At 48.8% G+C, this 26,469-nt stretch overlaps 1 protein-coding gene across 1 annotated transcript in view; it reads right to left on the bottom strand.

Annotated features, from left to right (window-relative positions):
* The window catches only part of LOC147737754 (uncharacterized), a 70,330-nt gene extending 45,465 nt beyond the window's left edge, over nt 1–24,865 (bottom strand). The window contains exon 1 of the mRNA XM_086943689.1: nt 24,697–24,865. The gene's annotated coding sequence lies outside the window, so the exon portion shown is untranslated. The remainder of the gene's footprint in view (nt 1–24,696) is intronic.
* Nucleotides 24,866–26,469: the final 1,604 nt, after the last annotated feature.

Raw genomic sequence — 26,469 nt, forward strand, 5'->3', positions numbered from 1 at the left:
CCTGAAATGGGCTATGCACCTCACAGGAATCCAGTACACGAAAGCGCCTTTACACAGAGACCAATCAACCTTGGTGGGTCCGAGGGGAGGAGGAGGGGCTCAGAACACAAACATAGAAGGAAGAGCCAGTAGGTGTTCAGGGACACGTTAGTGGAAACTGACTTCTCTAGTTAGTAGTGTCATGGACTGGTTGTGGAGACAGTAGTCCCCTAAAACAAGCAGCTTTGCTCCACGACGAAAGGATAAGGTCTCAACCCTCTTACATGAAAATATTGGTAGACAGTCACTTATAAATATGCTCAATACATCTACCAAATGCTGTAAAAAAAACTTGACAACCCTTAATGAGGGAGACAATTCACTGGTGTGTGCACACACCACCACTAGACATAACATCCAATCCCAGCTTCACCACTTTACCTAAAGATGCTGGAAATAAACACCAAATGGTACTTCTCAACAGGGCCACTGTACAGGCCATTATCCTGGGATAGTAGTCCCTCCGCTTCTCCCTCACAATCTCCACCACCCCACGTGTGGTTTACTGCACTAGGAAACTGTGCAACCAGGAGACTTTGTGTTTAAACCTGACCTACCAATTTGTGAAATAGTGCGCTTCAGGAATCACTAAGTAAATTTATGCTTCTCTGCCCATTTTTGTCCAAGATCGGGGGTATTTACAACCATCCGAAAGTTGTGCTTTAGGATGTGCTTTTAAAAATGCTTTTAAAAATGGACCCAGACTGTGGTGATGCGTCTTTAACTAAAGGTTCCTTCCTGCGGCTCCTGGACGGTTGTCGATGCATTGCCAGGAGTGTTGTTGATGCGCTGTCAGGAGTGTTCCCGAAAGTTATGTTCCTGGTGCAGTTGGATGAATGTTGAATAAATCTTACCCTTAGCCTACCGATCACACGAGAGTTTGATTACCACATAGACATTGCCTGGGGGGGGGGATGGGGGTACACATGGCCCGCTCATGGACTATTCACCAGAATGTAACATGTCCAAGTAATAACCTTTGGAAAAGGTGGTTCTGTGTTCATCCAACTTTAACTGTTCAGTACTAGGTGAATCCTACTCTTTCTGTGCCTCTGTCCCCTTAGCTGGATGGAAGAAATAAACATGAAAGGCATGTTCCCAGCACCAACCACCAGCATGGATTTCATTCACTCGTTCAGAGCTGCTTAACTGCACTCCATATCAGCATCTCTAAAGGCAAACACTGTTAAAGCAAAGGGAGGGAGAGAGCCCGTATGATCCTATAGAGCCTAGGCCGCTCACTAGAAAACGACGACGAAGGACAGGACAACAGGATAAACCAATCCAACTCAAATATGAGGTCAACGTATTATTTATCGCCTTAATGGTGCAAAAATCACTCTGGAATTAAATCAATACTATTCGAATAATCAATGTTCGATTTATAATAGAGGCATTGCTGTATTGCATTAAAAGAAATCAGCAGCAACAATAGCTATTCTCACAACAAAATGTACTTATTTCAAGTTTGGCTTGCATATTTTACAAGAAGGGGATAAAGCGACAACTGATAGACAACATTATAAAGCTTACAGACTTGCCTTATAAAGGTTTCTGGTACTTTTAGAACAACACAAAGGTTAAGGAAAAGCAGAAGTATGAAAGTAGACAGTGTATCCACAATGACGGACAATAAACCCTTATCAATAGTGACCACATAACAACCGTCACCAGGTAGGAGCGCCTAATTATAAAAGACCTGCAAATACAGTGAACAACTACAGTGCATCAAACTGTGAATATGACACTGGTCAATCAAAACATTTGAGTTCTGTGTTTGTTTTTTTCGTTAGGTGTTGATCCTGGAAGATATAGGTTGATGTTTTTTGGGCTTGTGCTTTATGCACGCTTCAGGAATTTGCGGTAGGAATTTCACCCAAACATTGTACCATTTGAGGAGGCCATTGGGGTGAGAGTTAGTTGTGTAAAATGGAGTGCTACAGGGGTTACCAGCTTCTCAAAAGGGCATGTCCTCTGTTTAGATAGCTGTCCAGAGGGCCAGAGACCTGGGTGGGACCATAAATGTAAGGAATGGCCCAGAGCCGCCATGGTTAATTTGTAACTCCTGGGTCAGTTTGTATGTGTGGTGGCAGCAAAGATTCGTAGTATGCTGAAATGGTTGGGTTGCGAACACGATTGACAAACTGGCATGTGGACACTCACTTCGCGATCCTTACTGCCTGACAGCTCCTGCCACCCAGCACCAAATAAGCAGGACTTGAATAGCTGAGCTTTGTGCGCCCTCCAGGCTGTTCCAGTTGTGCTGGGATCACCGAGCTGCACTAAATGAGTGCAGGCAATGGAGCAGACCACCCGAGGGCGCGACAAACCTGAAGAATCAGAATAACAAAAAGGAATTATTTTTAAGATTACTGTGAGGGTGTTCCCAGTACTTCTTTAATGCAGTATTTTCATGGAAACCTTAAAAAAAGGTTAACACTAGCTACAGTATGATTGTGTTTACTAAAAATGTAACATCTGATAGCACAGTAAGCATTTAAACGTTCTCTTTTTTTGCAAATTATGCTGGACTGATCTTATACTCTGTACAGCTCATCCTATAATTTTTTTTTTTTTTTTTTTAGTGTATCTTATATAGCGCACGGCTACCCCAACGGGGTGTCCCGGCGCTTGCATTGGGAACCCGTCCTGGCTTTTCCCTGAGAGATAGCACGCACTGGGCATCCCCAAGGTGAAAGACAGGCATCCCGCCGCGGGGGCCGTAGTGGACATTAAGCAAGCTATTGCCCAGAGTTGCAGAGTGTGAACCTGTGATTCGAGTAGGCACCGAAGTGAGAATTATCAAGTCCATGGACACTTGGGCTCAGACCCTGCCGCGTCCGGAATTGAACCCTGGTCCCGGGTCTGACCTCAGCTTCCGGGTATGCCTCCTCTAACCATTGAGCCACACTTCTCCTCTTCTAATTTGTGTAGCGTATTGTATATTTTGTTTAATTCTTTCTTTAAACTATTGGCTTTCATATTCAAAGTGCTGTCTGTCATGGGCAGGGACGTCCTAGCACTGTAAATATACAAGTCACTATTCCCTTGTGCAACAACCAGGATTCAATTTAGCGACCCTCCAGTTTGAGACAAAGACATCAGAAATTATAACACTAAGTCCGGTGCCCCAGTCGATCTGTATGGCGTCTGAGTTGAGCCCATTTACGTAAACGCAGGCCATAGGCTGTGTGTCCAGCAGCTTCATACGTGATCTCAAACTCCCTGACATAGCAACCCGCCTAAACGTCTCGATCATAAAAGGCTACTCCAGGGAGTAAAACGCCTTATTGCCATCAGCTGACTTCATGTCTGGGTTTACCCGATGCAGCACTGCGAATACTGCGAATACGGTCTGTAGATGAACCGCTGTAGATCTACATCGGACAAATCCCGACTGTACTGGGGAGACTATTTTCTCTAGTAGGAGGGATAGCCGAGTCGCATCACCTCAGGCAGAAATTTATTGTCATTGTTACCCAGTGGCAGAGGGCAATAAGATAATCACTTAAAGGGTCTTTTCCAGGCTTAGGGGGCACTGATATGACTGCATCACTTATAGGCGCCAGCGACACACCACCCTTCAATGCCTCAACATACACCTCCAGCAGGTATGCGGCTGGTATTTGTTTGTAAAACTCTACACCAAACATTCAGATCCCGGAGCCTTCCCTCCTCCTAGGGCGTCTATAACGGCAACAATCTGTGGCCCAGAGATCGATGGATTATGATGGGATGTGAGAGCCAATTTGCATAGCGCTGCACAGCTAGTTCGGAAAAGAAGTGTCCTGGCACTAGTATGAGCACATAAGTATAAAAATCCCACAGCCCCTGAACACGAACAGAAAGGATTTGATTTATTTGCTGAAAGAACTCATGTTTTCTTGGTTGCACAGGGCAGGTGGGAGGGCATTCCATTCCAGGTACCTGCAGTCACCACAGGCAGAGAGCAGCCATCTATTCTGATTTTTTTAAACTTAGAGACTTTACGCAGCAAAGCATGATGGGGTCTCACCCTTCGGCCAGCTGATACCAGGCAAAAAGAAAGGACAAATAAGAATGAACCCTCTGACTGTAGAGCGTTTATGACATTCAGGGGCATATGTATGAACAAGCCCTTCTGCGATTCCTTAATTGCGATTTTTAGCGAATTGCTATTACGGAATCGCAAAATGCTATGTATGTAGGAATCACAATAATAATTGCGATTCCTTAATATTCCTTAATTGCGAATCGCGATTCGCAATTAAGGAATATCTTCCCATTCATTCCTATGCGCTAGGAGGCCCATAGGAATGGATTGGAAGACATTCTCAATTTGCGATTCGCAATTAGAGAATCGCAAATTGAGAATGCAATTTCAAGGGTGCCAGGGTGTCAAAAGGATACTCTGTTGCACCCCTGAAATATGTATGTGTACACATGTGATGCTCATACAGGCCCCAAGGGCATGTATGTGCGCCACATGGCACTTTCAAAATTCAAAAAAGTGCATTTTTCAAAGAAATCGCAAATTACCACCAACTTGAAGTTGTGGTAATGGCGATTTCTTAAGGGCAAATTGCACTTTTGCAAAAACAACAGTTGAAGGACAGAATGCAGAACAATGTCATACATTCACCCCAGTACAGAGATCTGGGCCTAAATCCATCGTTTTTTTGCACTCCACACCACCCCAGTTCAGAAATGGCCATATGCAAATCAGCCTTGACCCTGTGCCTCATGGGAACAGTCCAGCCCGAACTGCCAAGCCATGTCTTTCCTGGACCGGAATCAAGCATCCTAGGACCGGTTTCTGGCTATCAGCCGTCTTCAGCCAGGATAGCTTGACTCCAGTGGTGTAGAGAGCATGGGACTCACGTCTGAGCATACCCATCCCACTCGGGGTGACAAATGCAAAAACAACAGTTGATGGACAGAATGCAGAACAATGTCATACATTCATCTCAGTACAGAGATCTGGGCCTAAATCCATTGTTTTTTTGCACTCCACACCACCCCAGTTCAGACATGGCCATATGCAAATCAGCCTTGACCCTGTGCTTCATGGGAACAGTCCAGCCCGAAATGCCAAGCCATGTCTTTCCTGGACCGGAATCAAGCATCCTAGGACCGGTTTCTGGCTATCAGCCGTCTTCAGCCAGGATAGCTTGACTCCAGTGGTGTGGAGAGCATGGGACTCACGTCTGAGCATACCCATCCCACTCGGGGTGACAAATGCAAAAACAACAGTTGATGGAAAGAATGCAGAACAATGTCATACATTCACCCCAGTACAGAGATCTGGGCATAAATCCATCGTTTTTTAGCACTCCACACCACCCCAGTGCAGACATGGCCGTATGCAAATCAGCCTTGACCCTGTGCCTCATGGGAACAGTCCAGCCCGAACTGCCAAGCCATGTCTTTCCTGGACCGGAATTACACTTTTACCATGCTTCATACATTGCATTTAAGGAATCTCAATTTGCGATTCCTTAAATGCAATTGCAAAATAGAGAATCGCAAATTTTCTAATTCTCTAATTTGCGATGCCCTTTTGGGATGATACATCTCAAAAGGCCTTTTCCCGTTCACAAACGGGCCGGGAAAAGGCGAACGGGAAAAGGGCTTGATACATATGCCCCAACGTGCTTTAAATTGACATCTTTTCAGGACAGGAAGTCAGTACAATTTGACCAATTTGCTGGAGTTCGACATTTATAATTTTAACCTCAGAACCAGCCCAGCTGCTGTATTTGTAGCAGCAGCAATCTATGAAGGCGATATTTAGATATGCCTATGTATAAAGAGATGCAGAAATTCCTTCTCGATAGAATCAGAACCAGAACCAGGTCCGTCCTAGATGAAGCAGGGATGAACTGAAGTATTTTTCTGATAACTTTCAGCAGTCAGAAGCCTGAATAGCAGATGATATTAATGTATCATTTAAGGACAGATGCAAATTCACCCAATCTCCCAGTTTGCTGACCTTATAGAATGGGCTGGACAGAGCTCCCAACGACAACGGCCTCCACCCTTGTGCTATGAAGCTCTGGACCCAAATACCACTATTTCCATTTTTTTCACTGTTCAGCGCCAGGGATTTGAGCTCATCCAATCAGCGACATCCTGGCGGCAGCTCCTGAAATTACTGGGCATTTTATCTGTATTTAATTCTAATCTAATGATCTGTGTATCATCGAGTAGAGGTGATATCGAATGACTCGATCAGGCTGGCCAAGTGTGCCATGTAAAGATTCAAAAGATTGTGGCTCAAAACAAGTTCCTGGCGGGCTCCTGTGGTGATCGTCTGAGGGGCTGAAGTTAGCTGATGCCACCGCTTGGGTCAGATCTTTCAAAAAGGATTAGAACCGAGCAGGCACTTTCCCCTAAGATCCACCACCTCCAATCTCTGTAGTAAAGTGGAGTGGGAGATGGTGTCAAAGGCTTCTGATAGATCTAATCAGATCAGAGCCCCACCTCCCCACCCCCATACATAATGTCTCTAATATCCCACGTGGCTTTAGCTTTGTTGGAGCCCTGGATGGACTTTGTGCAGAAGTTGGTGGGTCTCAAGATATTTGGTGAGCTGCTTGTTCAACGTGGCCTCATTTACTTTGGTGAACATCAGGAACAGAGAGACAGGCCGATCCTTAGAGTTAGAACTGCTATGACTACTGGAGCAGACATCTGGAAGTAATGTTGTCTAAAACACTCTGATTGGCTGCACGCTGAGGTGCGACGGAGGGCGAGAACAAGAAGGTTGGGCTTTGATGTGTCCCAGAGTAATTACCAGAGCCTGGGATGAACTCAAACATCCCACCCATCATTTTGCTTAATCCTAAACACGACAGGTGGGCCCAGATGTGGGTCCCGTGCTGGCTACAGCGCTGAAATCAAGCCACACCTTAGAGTCAAGGCCCAGATGTGGGTCCTGTGCTTGCTGCACCGTTGAAATCAAGCGGCCCCCTACAATCAGGGCCCAGATGTGGGTCCCGTGCGTGCTGCACCGCTGGAATAAAGTTGAACCCTACAGTCGAGGCCCAAATAGGCTAAAACCAGTCTTGGGTTGCTTCTGTTTCGGTTCAGAAAGAATCTGGATTGGCTCTTCAGGCTGGACTGCTCCTATTGGGAGGAGTCTAAAGCTGATTTGCATATGTCTGCTTCATGTTTGAATTGGCATTGTGGGTCAAAAACCAGTTGATCTCCCTCTGCGGCTTGGCCTGGTTGGGACCAGGATGTGAGCCGGAGTCTAGTGAGGACCAGGACGTGTGCCAGGGCCTTGTGAGTACCAGGACGTGAGCCGGGGCCTGGTGGGGACCAGGATGTGGGCCAGGGCCCGGTGGACCAGGCCATGAGCCAGGGTCTTGTGAGGACCAGGACGTGAGCTCCGGCCTGGGGGACTAGGACGTGAGCCAGGGCCTTGTGAGGACCAGGACGTGAGCCGGCGCCTGGTGGACCAGGATGTGAGCCAGGGCCTTGTGGGGACTAGAATTAGAGCCGGGGCCCTGTGAGGACCAGGATGTTAGCCAGGGCCTTGTGAGGACCAGAATTTGAGCCAGGTCCTTGTGAGGACCAGGACGGGAGCCGGGGCCTGGTGGACTAGGACGTGACATGGGGCCTTGTGAGGACCAGGATGTGAGCCAGGTGCTTGTGTGGACCAGGATGTTAGCTGGGGCCTTGTGATGACCAGGACATGAGCCGGGGTCTGGTGGACCAGGACACGAGCCAGGGCCTTATGAGTACCACGACGTAAGCCGGGGTCTGGTGGACCAGGATGTGAGCCGGAGTATGGGGAAGACAAGGATCAGAGCTAGGGCCTTGTGGGGACCAGGACATGGGCCGGGGCCTTGTGAGGACTTGGACGTGAGCCGGGGCCTTGTGAGGACCAGGACATAAGCCAAGGCCTTGTGAGGACCAGGACATGAGCCGGGGCCTGGTGTGGACCAGGACGTGACCCTGGTGAGCCGGGGTCTGGTGGGGACCTGGATGTGAGCCGGGGCCTGGTGGACCAAATGTGAGCTGGGGCCTGTGGTGGACCAGGAGGCTGAGCCAGAGGCTGGTGGACCAGGACATGAGACAGGGCCTTGGAAAGACCAGGATGTGAGCCGGAGCCTGGTGAGGACCAGGACGTGAGCCGGGGCTTTGTGAGGACCAGGATATGAGCCGGAGACTGGTGAGGACCAGGACATGAGCCGGAGTATGGTGAGGATCAGGATGCTGAGCCAGGGCCTGGTGGACCAGGATACTGAGCCCACTCTCGCTCTCTTTGAGAGGCTCGACTAAACACCCAGTTCGTCCTCTCTTGCAGGACCAGGCAAGGGCCAGTACAGTGATCCAAGGACACCAGAGACTGGTGCGCTGGACTTGCACACCCTGTTTTTCATTGCATTTCTCCATGAAACTGATAAAACTGTGTGAAATCTCCCTGAGAGAGATTCAGATTATCCCAGATATCACTGGACTCACAATCTGTAGAAAGAGGCTGAGAATGAAAGTCCTTGCACATTAACTGTTCTACTCTTCTCTGCTACAATGCCCTGGGAGGTACCAAATATTTCCGTAGAGTGATCCCCCGAATATTCATGCCTGTACTTTCATGTAATACGTAAGTGCATTCTGGGAGTTGTAGTCTCCGTTACTTCACTAAAAAAAAGTGGTTAAAAAAATAAACTCCTTGCTTGGAGGAGATGTGTGCCTTTGTCATGAGCCATCTGGGGCTCAATGGTAACTCCGGATACTTTTCAAAAACTCAGATTATGAGTGTTAGATTTGGGGGTCTCTAGTTGGCACAGGTAAGTACTAGTGACAAATAGGGACCCTCTCCTCTAGTCAGGATAAGGGAATTATACTCCCAAAATAACCCCTGCTCACCCACTTGGTAGCTTGGCACGAGCAGAAGGGCTTTACTTCAGAGGCGTTGTAAGTTAAGCAGCTGAGACCACATACAGTAACCCAGTGACAACACTACAAATGGACACTACACAGGTTTTCTATCAAACATAAGTAGACTTTATATAGAGTTACCACAAGACCATCAATTACAACAAAATACACACTATGATTACTTTAAGATGGTAGATGTTAGACCTGGCACGTTGGCGTGAGTCTCCCTTCCACTTTTTGTTGCTGTGCCTCATGTGTTTTGCTGGTGTTAGCTGCTCAGAGCACTGTGCCACCGCCAACCAGTGCCACAGTGTAAGTGCTCCCTGTATAAAATGTAGATATTGATTGGACTCCATGATTGGCTTATTTGGTTTACTATCAGACCCCAGTACAGTGCACCAGGAGTGCCCAGGGCTTGTCAATACAAATGTTGCTTGTGGGCCTGCAGCACTGGTTGTGCCACCCACAGAAGCAGCCTTGTAAAATGTGTCTAAGGTCTGCCATTGCAGAACCTGCGTGCAGTCTGGTACTGTCAGGCTGACTCGGCAAGTGCACCCACTTGCCAGACCCTAAACCTTCCCTTTGCTTCATATCAGTCACCCCTATGGTAGGCCCAAGGGCAGGGTGCATTGTAAGTATAAGGTGGGACAAGCCCTGATGTGTGTGGCATGTCCTAATAGTGAATTACAGCCATTTTCGTTTTTCACTATTGCAAGGCTACCTGTTCTCATAGGCCAGAATGGGCTGTTGGGATTGTTACATTCTATGATCCTAACAGACTCCGGGAACACGGTAGAAATTTGAGTTTAGCATGCCTGAACTCAGAATAATAAAATACATCTTTTAGTAAAATGTATTTTAATATTCTGTGTTTGCAAATCCCACTTTTAGAAAGTAGGTATTTGCTTGCCAAACCATTTCAGCCCGCCTCTGCTAGAACGCGGTAGAAATTCGAGTTTAGTATGCCTGAACTCAGAATAGTAAAATACATCTTTTAGTAAAGTTTATTTTAATATTCTGTGTTTGTAAATACCACTTTTAGAAAGTAGGTATTTGCTTGCCTAACCATGTCAGCCCGCCTCGGCTAGGATGTGTATCTGCTGTCTGGTTTCTGTGAGTGACAGGGCTGGGGGATTCCAGGAGACAGGCTGGGGCAGCCTGGTGGTGAATAGAGAGATTTACATCCAGATGGGTGGGAGGAGTGCACCTGGACTCTGAATAGGACTGTGCCTTTCCACCACAATGCTGGCACCACCTCCTGTGGAGCGTCTAATGTCTTAGCCCTGCTCCGTGAATGAAAAGTCAGAGTCATGTCAAAAAAGTGCTCAAGAACTGGTTCTGGCTAGGCAAAGGCCCCTCAACCCCAGAGGAACAAAGGAATTAGGGGTATAAGTATTGGAACCCTGCTCCCAAGAAATTAGATCCTGCTTTGACAAGAAGAAACCTCTGCCCGACGAGAAGGAACTTGGAAACTGAAGGATGAGTACTGTCCCTGACCTAGGGGATTGGCCTGCAGTGGTTGCCTTGCTGCTGAAGGAGAGGAGAAAGACTACAAAGACTTTATTTTCCAACTTGTGCAAAAGATCTCCAAGGGCTTGTGAGTGAGCTTGCCCCCTGAACGAAGTCCCAGGACCATTGTACTTCATCCACCCGCAAACCACAGCTGGAAACGCTGTTTTCAGTTGCAGCCCAGGCTGGGACCTGTGTACGCCTCGTACGATCGAATTGAAGCCTGACTGCAACGTACAAAGCATCGCCAACCACTAGCAATGCGACTCTGTGTTCACCGACCCGCACAAGCGCCGTCAAAGAGCCGCCGCTCGCACCATGAGTGGGAAGCACTGCTGCGTACAACGCTCCATGCATCGACTCACAACAGGTCAGGACAACGCGCACACTACCACTGAGGTAGAGTCCGAGAATCGCACGGAGTTGGGTACGCATCGAATGGCCCGACTCGCACCGCTTTCAAGGACTGTACGACTCCAGCTCCCAAAGTACGGCTCGTACGTTGCAACGGAATAGTTTGCACTGCACAAGGCACCGTCCCCTCAAGAAACACGACTCTGCGTTCATCGACCCGCACAGGCGCTGTCAACGAGCTGTAGCTCGCACCGCGACAGGAGGACATCGCTGCGTACAACGCTTTCTTTTTCAACGTATCGTCTGTGACGAACTCATCAAAGCAAAGGTACTGTGTACGACTCGCACCGCATTTTGGTACGCATCGGACAGGAGTGTCCGCTGCAGTTGTTAGACTCTTTCTAAGTATTTTCATCACCGTGAGAGCCGGACAAAGGGTACAAAGCGCACAGAACTCTAAAATACGCATTTCAACAAGAACTCTTTATTGCTAATAGTATTGTGGCTCATTTTTGTCATTATTTGGTCTTGTGCTGAGTCTCTATATAAAGATAACTATTTTTGATATAATACTAGTGTGGTGTCCATTTGTGGTGTTGTCAATGGTTTACTGTATGTGGTCACAAATGCTTAACTTGCAACGCCTCTGAAATAAGTCTTGTCTGCTTGCGCCAAGCTACCTAGAGGGTGAGCAGGGGTTATTTTAAGAGGGTAATCCCCTTATCCTGACTAGAGGAAAGGGTCCCTGCCTGTCACAAGTACTTACCTGTGCCAACCAGACCAAATCTACCATTGGTGGTCAGCGGTGAGGATTCTGAATTTGCATTTGTGACTCATGTACAGTGATTGGTGAACACTACGAAGTGAGTACAGACCATAACGCAACCATGTACTTTTGATTCTTGTTTTGCCAAGGGATCTCCATTTTTTTTAAAGTCATTGTGGAGAAACCAGCCACTATAGTTTCTGACAGCGAAGAAGTAGAATGGGACGAGGAGAGACTAGAGAGATATACCAGGGCCGAGCTGAAGGGCTTCTGCAAAAAGTTCAAAGTTACCCATGTTGGATTCAAAGTCAAGTCAGACTACCAAAAGGCACTGAGGGCCTGGATTGAGTCAAGGAGAGCACCTGAGGATGTGGTGGAAATTGAGCAGGCAGAAAGCATACATGGTTTTGTCAGAGTCCTGTTGCCAGAGGAGTTGGCAGAAAGGAAGAAAACCCGAGCACACTTAAATTGAATGGGCAACTGGAGCTGGAAAGCAAAAAGCTGGCTCTGGAAGAGAGAAGAATCCAAATGGAGCATGAAATGAATTTGAGGGAATTGGAGCTAAAGGCTAAAAGTTTGGAGCCTACTCCCTCTGGTGGCAGCACACCACCAGTGCAGGTAGAATCAAGGGTGTACATACCAAAGGATGTGGTAAAAGAACTTTAAAAAAATGATGACATAGGGCAGTCGTTCAAGGCCTACGAGGTAGCCATGTCTTTCCACCGGGTCCCTGAGAGAGATTGGGGAGCGGGGTTGTGGAGGCGGTTCCTGAGTGAGGGGCAGGACACACTGCTGGATTTGGGTTAACTCCTGAGTTGTATATGTTAAATGTTATGTTATTTTAAAACGGGTCTTTTATAGCGCATGGCTACTCCATGGAGTGTCCCGGCGCTTTGACAAAAACCCGAAAAAGAGACCAGGGCAAATGTAGGGCGAGAAACAGAGGGAATTACTGGGAGAAAAGCCATGTCTTTAGCTCCTTCCTGAAAACCAGTAAATTGCTGATTTTCCTAAGAGAGACAGGCAGAGAATTCCAACATCGCGGTGCCAAGCATCGAAAGGAGCGTCCTCCAATTCTAGCCCGCCTGATGGAAGGAACAGAAGCCTTAGCCAAGGAGGACGATCTCAGACTTCTAGAAGGGAACTAGAATGTCAGACGCCTCCTTATATATCTGGCCCCGATCTGGTGAAGCGCTTTAAAAGCAAGGGTGAGAGCCTTAAAAGTAATCCTTCTTTCGACTGGTAGCCAGTGGAGCTTTTTAAGCAACTCCGATGCGCTCACTCTTCGCTGAAGGCCATAAATGGTCCTTGCGGTGGAGTTTTGCACCATCTGGAGGCGTGACACGAGAAATGTTGGCAATCCCAAGTAGAGCACATTAGCATAATCTAGGCGTGAGCCTATCAATGCCTGCACAATGATCTTTCTATGGTCAAGGGACAGGATAGGGAGGGATTTCCTTAACATTTTGAGCATGGTTCAGGGGTTGCACAAAGATTCCAAATAGTACCCATGTTGAGTATGTAACTTTTTTTTGCAGAGCACTGGATGGTTGGGTGAAGGGTAGCAAAGTTAATGATTTTCAAGGGCTTCTTGATTTAATGGCATGAGAGCACTTGTCCAGTAATTGTTTTCCTGAGCTACGCCAGCACCAGATTGATAGCTAGCTGACTAACCTTAGGAAGCTTGCTGCGGAGGCGGACCGCTGGATCAGTACCAGGGTCCACAAGGGTCAAGTGGGAGAAGAGAAGAGAAGCAGAAGAGTTGGGGGGAGGGGGGACAAGGGAAAACAGAGAGAGTTCCAAAGTAATCCTAAAGGGAACCAAGGGAAAGGTTCTCAGCCTCCCCCACCCCAGAAACCGACCGGGCCCCGACAGGTCCCCCTGTTCAAAGAGGGCCCCCCAGGTGTTACAAGTGTGGTTAACTGGGTCATTTTGCCTCTGATCCCAAGTGTTGCCAGTTTGTTAAACCTGCACCCCCTGGTGCAGCCCCCCGGCAGATGCTAGTGTAGCCTTGGGTGAGGAATGGGTTGTCCAAGGAGGGGGAGGTCCCGCAGAGATGTCCCTTGTCTCATTAGGATATGGTCCAAAAGAACCAACTGCCCAGTAACACTAAAAAATATGAGCAGTGGGTGACCATTAATGGCCAAAGAGTGGGGGCTCTTAGAGATACAGGAGCCAGTGTGACAGCTGTCAAGTGTCACCTGGTATCTCAAGAGCTGGTTGTCCCACATGCATTCTGCCGAGTTGTGAACACCGACAACACTGGGAGTCAGTGTCCAATAACTCAGGTTCCCTTTGAGTGGGGGGGGGTCTCTGGTACTCTTCAAGTAGCTGTGAGAACTGCCATGCCTGTAGACTGTTTGTTGGGGAACGATTTGGAGAGCTCCCCTTGGGAAAAGGTGGAGAATAGTATTCACCTGAGGATGGTGGGTCTGCCTGACTGGGCCTGCGTGACCACCCGGTTAATGGCAGCCAGTAGGGGTGCTCAATAGGGCCTGGAGCCTGAGAGGGAGGCCCAGGGACCGGCCTTAGAGAGAAGACGCTGGGGGTGCGGGAAACCGGCCCCTGTAGTTCCCACAGTCCAGTAGGAAGCAGGCCTTGAGGGGTATGCTCTGGAACCTACAGGGGAACAGATAGCTGAACTGGGGGACCTGCCTGAACTGACCCATTGGCAGCAGGAAGGAGGCCCCTCCAGGGAGGTATTCTTCAGAGGGCAGTAAGAATGTCCTGCAGACCAGGCCAACGGTGATCAGTCTGGAACACATTTCATTTACTGGGAGAACGACCTCCTGTATTCAGAGCCTATGGTTGCTGAGCCTGGTTCAGCCCGTTTGCTGGTGGTACCCCAGAGCTTCAGAGCCTTCCTACTGGGTCTGGCTCACGATGTGCCATTGGCAGGACATTTGGGGCAGGACAAGACCTTTGAAAGGCTTGTCACCCACTTTTATGGGCCTCAAATGCGCAAGAGTTCAGACAGGACATGTCAGACTTGCCAGGCAAGTGGAAAGAGTGGGAGGAAGCAGAAGGCTCCTGTCCAGCCATTCCCTGTGGTCAGTACCCCATTCCAGCAAGTTGGGATTGACATTGTGGGGCCACTGGACCCCAGGACAGCCATGAACAACAATTTTATCCTGGTCCTGGTGGACCATGCCACCCGGTACCCGGAAGCCATCCCTCTGAGGACAGTGACGGCCCCTGGGACGTGCACTGATGGGAATTTTCTCTGGGGTGGGATTCACTCTAGAGGTGGTGTCTGACCGGTGTACCAATTACATATCCAAGTATATGAAATCCCTTTGGCAAGAGTATGGTGTAACCTACAAGTTTACCACACTTTACCATCCCCAAGGAAATGGTTTGGTTGAGAGATTCAACCGTACCCTCAAAGGCATGATAATGGGTCTGGAAGAACCCATGAGGCGTAAGTGGGACGTCCTCTTAACATGCATTCTCTTTGCTTACCGTGAGGTGCCACAGAAGTCTCCAGGGCTCAGCCCCTTTGAGCTCCTGTATGGCCACCAAGTGAGAGGACCTCTAAGTCTGGTCAAAGAAGGCGGGGAGCAATCTCCCAGGAAACCTCCCCAGAATGTATATAGCTACATGCTGGACTTCAGGAACCAGACTAGGCGTTTCAGGCAACTTGCTGAGGCAAATCTGGAAGCCAGCCAGGAGGAGATGAAGCGGTGGTACGATCAGAATGCCACTCTGGTAGAGCTTCAGCCTGGACAGATGTTGTGGGTCTTGGCCCCCGTGGAGCCTTGTGCGCTCCAGGACAAGTGGGCCAGCCCCTTTGAGGGGGTGGATCGCAAGAGTCCTGTTACCTATTTAGTGGACTTGCGGTCTCCCCGGAACCCCTTGAGGATCCTGCATGTCAACCGTTTGAAGCCCCATTTAGAGAGGTCCGAAGTGGGCATGCTCTTGGCAACAGATGCTGGAATGGATGAGGATGGAGCCTCTTCCTGACCTCCTGGCTGCCACAGAGCAATATGGGTCTGTGGATAGAGTTAACCTCACTCCCACCCTGACCCCTGAGCAACAGAATGACTGCCGCCAGTTACTGGGACAATTTTCTGATCTGTTCTCCCTCGTTCCTAGTATCACAGATTGGTGCGTCCATGATGTGGATACAGGAGACAGCTTACCTGTGAAGCACAAGGCTTATAGAGTAACTGACAGGGTCAGGGCTTGCATCAAAGAGGAGGTCTCAAAGATGCTTGCACTTGGGGTGATTGAGTCTTCCAGCAGTCCTTGGGCCAGCCCAGTGGTCTTGGTCCCGAAGGCTGCAGTGCCGGGTGTCACACCCGATCTCCGGTTCTGTGTGGACTACCGAGGACTCAATTCAGTCACGAAGACTGACGGGCACCCCATCCCGAGAGCTGATGAGCTCATTGATTGGTTAGGGGCTGCACGTACCTCAGCACATTTGACTTGACGTCTGGGAGATCGCCTTGACTGATGGGGCAAAAGAGAGGTCAGCATTCTCCACACCAGATGGGCATTTCCAGTTCCGGGTTATGCCTTTGGGATGAAGAATGCCCTTGGCACCTTTCAGAGGTTGGTCAACAAGGTGTTGGTTGGACTGGATGAGTTCTGTGCCGCCTACCTGGATGACATTGCAGTGTTCAGTGTCACATGGTGTGAGAAGTTGGCCTGATATATGATGCTCACTAGTTCTAGTGATCACCTTGTATCAGTCCAAACAACCCTTATGGTGATTAGTTGTAAGTCAACCTTATAGACCAGCTATCCTAATGGTAGCATGGACAAAGCAGTCTTAGGCTAAACTCTTTTGGCATGTGAAGCCAGCTGTTTTACCACATATAACCCCTTGAATACCAAATGAAAAGACACCACACAGGTAGTTATGAAAATAAACAAGATATTTATTAACTAACATACACCTCTGAACTCTTTATGAGATCAGAGGGCTAAGCACATGACAAGACTCTTAGGAAAAATAAGTTTAAGTTGCGCAAATACGATGTTGCCCTAGAGGCACGTCAAACCATATACTAAACAAGTGGTATAAGGAAATCGATAGAAGGAATGGAGCTGTCCAGAGGCTGTAGGATCACTGGGGCTACACTATCCTAACCTGAGGTAAGTAATAGGAGGCCCACGGGATGCGTGTGCAGAGTGTGAACTCACACGCGAGATGCGTAACAAAGTCAATGGACAGTACAAATTACGAAAAGGTAAGTATTAGACAGTTCCGACTAGCTAGGACTAAAACGACTGGAAATCTGGACACTAGGAGAGTCAATCTACCCTTGAGTACCGAAATGCTCTTGTTACCTCACCCATGGGCTGCGGGTGCATAGGTGTCAAAGTGTGCCGGGTTTCCGCGTTGAAGTCTATGGAGCCTGGAAGAAAAGATGCTGCAGACGGCCAGAAGGAAGATGTCCGGAGTGATCCAAGGGTGGATCGAGGAAGATGAAGACCTGAAAGCAGAGGGGACAATGTTCAAAGTCACTAGCCAGTGACTGGAGTGGAACCAGGAAGGAACCAGATGATGTTGTCGCGATCAGATGAAGAGTGGACGCTTGACTCTGCAGCCACGTGGACCAGGAGGTATCTTCGACAACCAGGATGGAGGCACGAGCTGTCCCAAGCAGGCTCTCGCTGTTGGTGGTGTTGGTTCCGGATTCGGCGTCAACAGGCGTTGGCAAAGACAACCCACACGGTGAGTGGAAAAGGCGTCTGGTGCGGACCAGGAGGGTCCGGGTTGCTTCTCCTTTGCATGGAAGCAAGGGCCAGTCTGGAGCAATCAGACCACTGGTGTAGTTTTCGTGTATCGTCATCTAGGAGGTCACTAGCCAGCCAGGAAGTGACCAGACAACGCGTCAAGCAGCAAACAGGCAGAAGGGCCCCACGCAGATCTCGTGGATGCTGGAGGGCTGGTCTTCGGTGCAGGAGTTGCTCGTGGCTGGGGCTTCTCAGTCCCCAAAGCACTTCGTCGAGGATGCCTCTGAAGTCGTGCTGGAAGCGAAGTGCAGTTTCTTCAAGATGGCCGGTCCCACGTGTCTCGTCGCACCCACGGATCTCAGCTGTGCTGCAGATGTAGGTAGAGGTCAGAGAGGTCTGGAAGTCCGGGTCTCGTCGGGCTCTGAAGTCTGGATCTACTCGGGAAGACGACAAAGTGAACCGCTGCAACGCTTGATGGTGCCTGCTTGTGCAGGGTGGTCACTCCTTGGCCACAAGGGAGATTTCTTCAGTCTTCTGTGGAGCAGAACGTCGAAGTCCAGAGTTTCTTCTTGTAGAGTTTCAAATCAGGATTAATCTAATCTGGAATGGGACCAGCTCCTACCTTTATTCTCCTAAAGGGGGCTGTACTATGACTAGGTCCCTCCTATGGGAGGGACCAGGAAGGGGGGTGGTTACACCCCCTATCCTTTGTCCGGTTTCACGCCAGAGCTGAGGCTGGAGTGCCCCAGCAACTGGTTTGAACTGGTGTATGCACAGGGCATCTTGTGTGCCCCAGGCATGTCTCATTCCTTTCAGGCCTGTCCTACCTTATACACAAAATCCTGTCTGGGGTGGTGTCAGCACCTCCCAAGGCAGGAAACCCTTTGTCCAAGCCTCCCTCGCTGGAAGGACTTCCAGCAGCAGGAGGTCAGACTTGTGTCTGTGGTGGCAGCATCCATTTTGTGATGCTGAGGCTTGAGTTAACTTTTACCGGGGTTCACAGTTACATGCATGTCGTGTCCCTCTAAAAGGGTGGAATGCTACCCCTGTCGCCAGAATTGGCGAGGGTGTAGTATTCCAATTCGTATGACACCTTACTCAACATGTTTTGATAGTGCTATACCAAAGTTAGCAATAACCGCGAGGATTATAATGCACTTAAGAGTATATGGTATAGCGTTATCATGGAAACAGCTAAAGGACTTGGTTCCGAAAGCTGCAGACAGGCTCAGCTCATGCTAGAGCACCATCTCACAAAATTCCATGCACTCTGCCTTCAGGATTGATAAGGCCTGCCATAGGAGTGACTGATAGGAGGATATGTGTCCATTTTAGGGTTAGATATAGGGATACTATATCTAAAGCAAAGGGTGATTACACCACCTTGCCCCAGCTGATTGATCAGCCAGTTGTGTCAGATTTGGATGGCCAGCCAGGGGTGGCATAATACATGCTGCAGCCCCTGGTAGGCCCTGAGTGCACCTATGCCCTGGGTACCTAAGGTACACTGTACAGGGACTGATAAGGTGACTCAGTCCAATTGGTTATGCTCCTAAGGTACATGGATGTCAATTTAGAGAGAGAGCAGGAAGCCTGGGGTCCTGAATAGCAGGATCCCAGGCCAACTAAGTCGAAAACCATCAAAACACCAGGCAAAAAGTTGGGGGCAACCATAGTCAGATATCCACCTTCCTTCAATCTGTACCGCAACAGCAGCAAGCATTGGAGACCCAGAGAAGAGGCTGCAGGATTGCGTGGAGGCAGCAGGGTCTCCCAGTTCCCCCACATCAGGATTCCTCACAACAGCAAGGCCATCAAGCACAGGGCGCCTGTCGGTTGAAGTTCCAGAGGCTAGTTCGGGCCGATTAACCTCGCTTCGGCTCGGTGCAGGAAGTCTTATCTCTGCCCCACCTCCACAACAAAGCCGATAGTGCGTTTGTTTTGGATTTTCTTCAGGAAGTCTTGCCTCATTAGGAGATGCTTACAGCGTCCTTGGACCTGGGCAACATGACCCCCAGTCACCAAAGGGGGGCCTGGAGGTAACCTGCAGCTCGACCAGTCTTTGACAGTAACGACGACAGCCACATCGTGGCTGTTTTATTGATACCTCTGCGCATCTCTATTCTGTTTTAATTGTTATTTTCAGTTTGACCCTTATTCTCTTGATGTACTTTGCGATTAGTAGGAGGGTAGTGGCTTTGGATTATATCCCCACAAAATGGCTGTTTCCGTAAACAACAAAGACAAGGGGGCCACCTCCAGCCACTGGGCATTCCTTTGAGAGATAAACAGCAACCTTCTGACCCAAATCATAACAACTGAAACAGGACTCTACAGTCTTATGGTCACTGAAACAGGTCTACTCCGGGGCTCTCACAGCCTATGGAAACAGAAAGAGGACTGCATAGATGCCTATGAGGATCTTGCCTAAGGATTCGGCCATATTAGACTGACACTACCACTGTAGTACAGCACATTGATCGTTGACCACCGTCCCCTCTCCATACGCATTTCAGGTCAGAATTTCGTTTCACTCCATTCCACCCGCATTTCATTTAATCTCATTGCATTCCCCCGCATTTTAATTTAATCTATTTAATTTAAGTATTTCATTTCATTGCATTCCTCCCTCATATCACTTCATTACATTCCTCCCTCATTTCATCTCATTTCTTTGCATTCCTCACTCATTTTATGTAATCTTTCTCTTTGCCCTTGGTCTCTTCTCTTAGCTAGCCCACTCCACATTTTAACTTAATGTATTTAATTTAAGTACTTCATTTCACTGCATTCCTCCCTCATTTCATTTCACTGCATTCCTCCCTCATTTCATTTCATTGCATTCCTCTCTCATTTCATCTCATTTTCTTACATCCTACCTCATTTTATGTATTCTTTCTCTTTGCCCTTGGTCTCTTCTCTTAGCTAGTTCATTCCACAACATACTCTGCTCCTGGCACCTATGGTACTTTCAGTAGTATATTAGATCCAATCCCTGTTTTCCCCCTCAGCTCAATATCCAGCCACCTCCTTAGTTGCTGTTTCCCCCTCCCATACCCATCCACCTCCCCTAGCCCATCACGCCGCATTGCACTGACCCCTCACGAGCCCCATACACGCTCTGCTCCCCATATCATCTCACCAACTGTGCTGGTCATAGCATGGAGCACACAGACACACATACCTACACCATCATTTACCCCCCAACCTCTCAAGAAAATCATCCAAACGATTCAAGCACAATTTGATAAAACTTCACCCTGAAACACTCCTCGCTGACCCCTATTTCTCAATACACAATGGAAACACAACCTCTGATATCATTTTCCACACGAAACGAAGAGAGCAACGGAGGAGAGCATTCTTACCCTTATTTACGATCTCATCCTCTAGGAAAACCGCGCATTGTCTAGTTATTTATATTACCCCATCCCAGCTCTTCCAAGGGACAGCAACCATCACCATCTGCAATAACGGAACCATCCTCATGCAATCCACAGACCGTAGTTTAAGTCTCCTAGATAACATCTTCCCCATTATTAAAGAACAAGTGGCTAAGCCCCAAACTGCCACCCAAGCTACTCCCACCACCAGTACTCAAAATATCACATCGACAATCCCGTCTGACAGCCACGCCCCACCACTTCACCGCCCATTGCTGGCTTCGGCATCATACACCACCTCCTTCCACACCACTCCCCCAGCACACTGCATGCCACTTCCCCAAACCCTCCCCCCCATCTATGCTCCTCTATTACACCGACCCCTTCTCACACTGGAGACTCATGCCACTCCCACGCCGACTAACTCACATAGTGTACTTCCTCCGAGCACGACTGAGAAAGCATATGCACCCCCTATTGATATTGATTCCTCTCCATACTCGATCATTGCTCACCCCACTAACATCATCCCTTCCATAACCAACTCTACTGCTACCTCGTCCTTGCTGCACAATGTTACTCTTAGCACGCACTCTCCCCATTCCAGTCCACCCCCTTTCCCCTGGTCAGTCGTTGGTACATAATAGGACACCCCATTACCACTTAGATAACACGCCGCCCTCAGACCACTCATCACACCGAGTGCACTTCCCACACCCTCACCCCTGCCAGCCACACCCAGAACTACACCCACTCCTACGACTATACTAATACTGGCACCTGAATATAGACTGGACCAGACCACAATGCAGCTATACACACTCATAGCACAGCCACCTACCACACTCATAACCGCTCCAGACCCCAGACTGGATGAAATCATGATCACACTTCACTAAATCAAAGAAGAACTCCAAGCTTTTACAGAGGTGATATCGAGTCAATCATGGGGTGTTAGAACTACTAGACTCCCAAGTTAGCAAGCAAGCAAGGAGGCTCCAGAAACACCTAACATTCACCTCAAAACTCACTCTACCCAGCTGGAAATCAGTTCCCTCCCATAATAACTCAACCTGCCCAATCCGAAGCACCAATCCCTTTTCGGAAAGCGATCTACTTTCTCTTCTACACTCTTATGAACCCTCTCTTGCGATCCCTCTCACTACCACTGCAATGTCTATCCACACCATCCCCCCAAACCCTCACAGGACTACTAAGCGTCGGTATCTGGAATGGGCCCAACAAGCCTTTGCAACAGCAACCCACGCAAGATAACAAGATTGGCTTCGGGGCAGACCAGCAAGGTCTGAGTAACTCCACCTTTGGAGGGGAGTCAGAGTATATCGGGAGCAACCAGGAAGACTCAGTAAAGGAAAGATTGTCCTTCCTGGGGACCCACTAGCCAACGGACTAGAGATTGCGAATGAGCCTCGAGCAGAAATGCACAAAGTGGGCCCACGGAACACTCGTGGAGTGTAGGCCTCTGAGCTTCGGTGCAAAAGGTGCTTGGAGCAGGGGCTTCAAATGACCCAATGCACAACTTCGGGAAACTTCGGGAGTAGGAGCAGTTGCAAAAATGCAGGATGTCCAGGCAGAGTGCCCCAGCAACCGGTTTGAACTGGGAAATGCATAGAGCACCTTCTATGCCCCATGCAGTGTCTAAAAAACATTCACTGAATGCAAACCACCCTACCCAATGCACTAAAGCCTGTCTAGGAAGTTGCTAGCACCTCCCTGGACAGGAAACCTATTGTCCAGGCCTAGCCTGCCAGAGTTGAGTCCAGTAGCAGGAGTTCAAACTTGTGTCTGTGGCAGCAGCATCCATTTTGTGATGCTGAGGCTTTTCTAAACTTTAACTGGGTATACCAGTGTGTACATGTCTTCTCCCTCTAGAAGGGTGGAATGCAACCCCCGCCGCCATAACTGGCTGGGGGGGGGGGGGGTAGTATTCCAAAGTGTTTTACACCTTACATGACATGTTTTGATAAAGCCAAACCAAAGTTAGCATTAACCGCAAGTACTATAATGCACTTAGGAGCATATGGTATGGCTATATCATAGAACAGCTATAAGGAGATATTTCCGAAAGCTGCAGAGGGACTCAGCCCATGCTAGGGCACCCTCTCACACAAAACCAAGCACTCTGCTTTGATTGTTAAGGCCTGCCATAGGAGTGACTTATAGGTTACTATGTGTCTATATATATTGGTAGATATAGGGTTACTATATCTAAGTAAGGGGGGCTTATACCACCTTACCCAGGCTGCAAGTGCAGACCTGTGGTGCCATTTTGGAAGGCTGTCCAGGGGTGGCCTAATACATGCTTCAGCCCCTGGTATGCCTCAGGGGTACCTATGCCCTTAGAACCTAAGGTACTATATATAGGGACTCACAAGGGTAACCCAGTAACCTAAAGTACATGGTATCAATTTAGAGAGCGAACATCTAGGCTGTGGTCCTGATTAGCAGGGCCACAGCCAGACTAAAGTCGAAAAAACAGGGAAGCACAGCAAAAAGTGGGGGTAACCATAGGAAGCAGACCCTACTCTACTACAAAGAGTACGGAAGTTACAACTGCACCTTTAAGAGCTTCAATAAATGCTGCTGCGAGACTCATCACTGGGTCTAAAAGAAGGGCCCACTTCTGCCCAGACCTACCATCCTTGAATTGGCTACCACTGGAAGCCAGAATTCATTTGAAAATAGCGTGTATAACGCACAAAGCCCTGCATCACAAGGCACCCAGCTATCTGGCACAGAAACTGAGGATTTCTGGTGGGATAAGATCCTCAAGAAGTGCGGAAAGCCTATCAAAGATTCAGCAAGAAGAAAACCTACAAACGATCATTCTCAGGGATGGCTCCCAGGATTTGGAATGCCCCAGAAACCAGACTTAACTCTTCCACTGCAGCTTTCAAAAAAGAAGTAAAATCGATTTTCATGGCAAAATTCTCCTGAGCATAATCTAAAATAATGTTGAGACCACACGTACTCGCGCTGCTAATCCTTATTATGACAATGGCCCATTTAGAGTTACTAATCATTCTATCTACCCTTCACCGGACTCAACTGGATTGCTTCTTTGTTTTCCCTTACTGCTTCACTGTTATATGATGTCATGTATACGCGTTTAACTTGCATTTATTGATGTATAAAGAACCTTACTTAATGTAAAGCGCTCTGATACCCGCAAGGGTCTTGCTCACGCTCTATAAAACTTTCAAAATAAAATAAATGAATAAAGATACCGTCCACTGCTTGACAGGCCTCCTGCATGGCACGCCCAAGGTCTGTGCACACACACACACACAATCCCTGCAGCAGGCACACAACCTCTGTAGCGGATAATGCCATAAGACAACCTATGGCACAGGAAACTATTGCAAAGACAGAAGCTTCTGCCTAGTCTGAGAGATGGAAACAGGACAAAGGGAGAAAAGGGGCCCGGGGCAGCCTTGACGTCAACTGCCTGGGGGACATGCTTCGGAAATAGGGGTAGAGATGGCCAAGTCAGCAAAAAAAACAGCAAGAGCGGAGCAAGGAGTGAGTACAGATTCCTCACAGTGCTCTAAGATGCAGTGCAACGTGCACAGATACCTCACAGTGCAGTGGCACAGACTTCTCATAGTATAGTAAGATACAGTGCAATGCACAGACTTATCATACTGCAGTAGAAGGAAATCCAGTGTGCACAGATTCATCATAGTACAGTAAGATGCACTGCACAGATCCCCTCTTTAACACACACAAACACCCCCAGGGCGAAAGGAAATCCCCCCAGTGGACCCCGAATAGAAGAGCCCAGCTCAGCCCCAGGGGCCCCCGGATAGAAGAGCCCAGCTCAGCCCCAGGGGCACCCCGGATAGAAGAGCCCAGCTCAGCCCCAGGGGCCCCCGGATAGAAGAGGCCAGCTCAGCCCCTGGGGCCCCCGGATAGAAGAGCCAAGCTCAGCTCCAGGGGCCCCGGATAGAAGAGTCCAGCTCAGTCCCTGGGGCCCCCTGATAGAAGAGCCCAGCTCAGCCCGGCTCCTGCAGAGATTCCCTCCAGGATTATTCAGTCTAAACACAGCAGAAGGTGCTAACAATCTCCTACCTGAGCAGAGACCAGTGCAGACATGTCCAGGCTCTCTCCTCCTCCTAGGGCTGGGGGGCAGATCTGGGGTCTGAGGGAGGTGTCTGTGAGGGTCTAAAGATGGAGGTATCTGCCCACCAGACAGGGCTTCTTCCTCCTCTGCAGCAGGCTGCACACACCAGGAGAGGCCGGAAGTGATGTCACTGCCGCTGCTGGTGCTGTCTCTGCCGCCGGTGACCCGGAAGAGGAAACCCTTCTTCCTTTCATCCAATGTGTGCTCAGTGGGTTTCATCAGCAGGCGAGGAGCGCTCTCTGGTGGCCGCTGACGGAACCGCAGCCTCCAGGTTCCAGCAGTGAATACATTTCACATAAACAAGCACTTATACCTGTAAAGACCTGGGATTTCAGATGTCACAGACCTGAATGTTTTTAAGGGTGACAGTTCAAGTACAGGGGCTCACCCTTGGCTGCTGCTGTAAGAAAGCATTTATAGCTTCACTTCAGATGAGCATCTTCCAAACACTCATGTAAAGGACTTAAGAGTATTTAAAGAAAGTTGACAACTGGAAGTGGCAGTCTGTATTTCAATGAATATATCTGAATTTCAATGAACATATTACGGTCAGTTTTGCAATTAAAGTGGGCAGCTTATTTATTTTTAAAATAATTTATTTGCAGGTTTTTCAAATCCACATTAAACAGAGGAAAATACCATGGAATTTTAAACCAGATCAAATAAAATGTGGCACAGGTTCAGCCCTAGCAAGTGTCACACATCAGGCATAGACTAACGCATTTTAGTGCGGGGATCCGCATCACTGCACTAAAATGCAAAGTCACGCATCATAGCGCTGCCGCTTCTTCCTCGTGATCGCCGGGATATAGTATATTATGTTAAAGTAGCAGTCATTTGTGCAAGCAGCGGGAGCGCAGACCACGCGCTGGCCAGGGAGGCGCATCTGTGGCAGAGCCGCTCAAATAAAGCACTGAACAGACATGGGCTGAACTGTACCACTCTACACACAGCGCAGAGGTAAGTATGCGCTGCCGAGTGTTAGCAGGCTGTTGGATTCACTACTGCGGTGGCTGCGTTTACGTGACATGGCGTCAGGACTGCAACAGTGTGTCTATCTCTTGAGGGGGAGACAGGAAGTTAAGTTACTCCTGAGGCGGGCGCGGTGCGAGCCGGCGGCAGTTACAAATTGTTTGTGTAGTTTATGTGGCAGCCACTGCTCGCGCGGCTGCCTGTGCCGAATTGGTCACGGTGCCTCATCATGCCGTCCTGCAACCGGACCGGTTCGGAGAAGAGAGGTCACAGACTGTCATCAAGGAGAGGCGGCTGCATGGCTCACTGAGGTATTAATAAATAGTTTTAAAACTAACAGCCAGACAAATACTAAGCCTGTAGCTCTGTTCACTGCTCTCCAGGCTCAGGGTGGTGTCGCTGTGGGTCAGGCTCCATTCAGATGTCCCTTGATTGCTTTATTTACTGATTTAAAGCACTGACTGGGGGCCTCCTGTCCATGCTCAACCTCTCAGTGCTGCTCTGCTGGAGTTTGCGCTCACACTGGCACCTGGCAGGAGTATTTTTAAGTCCTGCTGTGCCCCCTGCTGTCTCATCAGCCCTGACCCCTAGGCAGAGATTCCGTCTGGGCGGGACTTTGATGTAAATAAAATAAATCATTCTTCATGTGTGTTGCAGGAATGGGGGGTCCTTGTGTCCGTCCAGACGAGCTCTGTGCTGTATTATTTTCAAAAGGGTCTTATGTTATCTGTTGGCACAAAATCAGAAAC

Source organism: Lissotriton vulgaris, chromosome 1_1, assembly GCF_964263255.1.
Source record: "Lissotriton vulgaris chromosome 1_1, aLisVul1.2, whole genome shotgun sequence".
In the NCBI taxonomy this organism is placed as follows: domain Eukaryota; kingdom Metazoa; phylum Chordata; class Amphibia; order Caudata; family Salamandridae; genus Lissotriton; species Lissotriton vulgaris.